Here is an 866-nt window from a genome sequence, read left to right on the forward strand (position 1 = left end):
AGTTGGAAAGTGGCGACGTGCACTGAGCAGTCTGCCGTTAGTGAACAGTGTAAGCGAGGCTGAGCGCACAACTGGAAAAAAGAAGAGACGCTGAAACAGGAAACATGACCAAACAAGTTGTCTAGCATACCAGGTCATTTTATAAACACCTAAAAGAGGATTATAAGTGAACAATATAAGGTGGAGCGTTAGCTTCGCTGCATCAGGTGCGTTCGCAGTGCTTGTGCTGTTTGATGCGGCTGACACGGCGTGAATGTTGTTTCTTCTCTTCGCATTACTCTACGGTGTGAGTAACACTGAGCCTTATCTTCACGAATTTGCGGATGTTGACAGAAGTGAAGAATTTTGACCGATTTCAAGTCTTCACCTCAAGCACAGGAGCCCTACACCAAACGAATGCTGGAGAGGTAACGTTAATCCAGGTATTTTGTTTTTGTTCTCATCCCTCTGCTATATGTGATTATTATGTGCATAATAGCATTTAAAAGGGCAAACTCACGGCCATCATGTCATGTAATGTAGCATGCTCCAGTGCCAAATGAACAGGGAGGCCTGCACTCTCTTCTTCAAAGCAAAGCAGCAGTGTTACCTGAGGTACACAGGATCATTTAAAGTCCAGGAGACTGCTTGTCAAAGTTTGTGTCAGTCACTTGGTGGAGAAGGGGGAATTGTAAGTATATAAATTCAAAAAAATATTCGACCACACTGAAGTTTACTCAGTGGTGTTTGCCCTGTCAGATAAGTGTTTTAATATTGTACATGCTCTGTTTTCAGTTACCCATCAAGTGCTGAAAAGCTTGTTTTTGTCACTACTTTCACATCTTTGCCGGGTCGGATTAAAGGAAAAGGAGATGGATTTGTAAGTA

The 866-nt window shown here is 42.7% G+C and overlaps 1 long non-coding RNA gene across 1 annotated transcript; it reads left to right on the forward strand.

Annotated features, from left to right (window-relative positions):
- Positions 1–292: 292 nt before the first annotated feature.
- LOC107580470 (uncharacterized) lies at positions 293–838 on the forward strand. Its single transcript, XR_001608647.1, has 3 exons — positions 293–422; positions 523–670; positions 775–838. It is a non-coding gene; the product is annotated as an uncharacterized lncRNA (long non-coding RNA).
- The last annotated feature ends 28 nt before the right edge of the window (positions 839–866 follow it).

This window comes from Sinocyclocheilus grahami, unplaced genomic scaffold, assembly GCF_001515645.1.
Source record: "Sinocyclocheilus grahami isolate Dianchi unplaced genomic scaffold, SAMN03320097.WGS_v1.1 scaffold34091.1, whole genome shotgun sequence".
In the NCBI taxonomy this organism is placed as follows: Eukaryota; Metazoa; Chordata; class Actinopteri; order Cypriniformes; family Cyprinidae; genus Sinocyclocheilus; species Sinocyclocheilus grahami.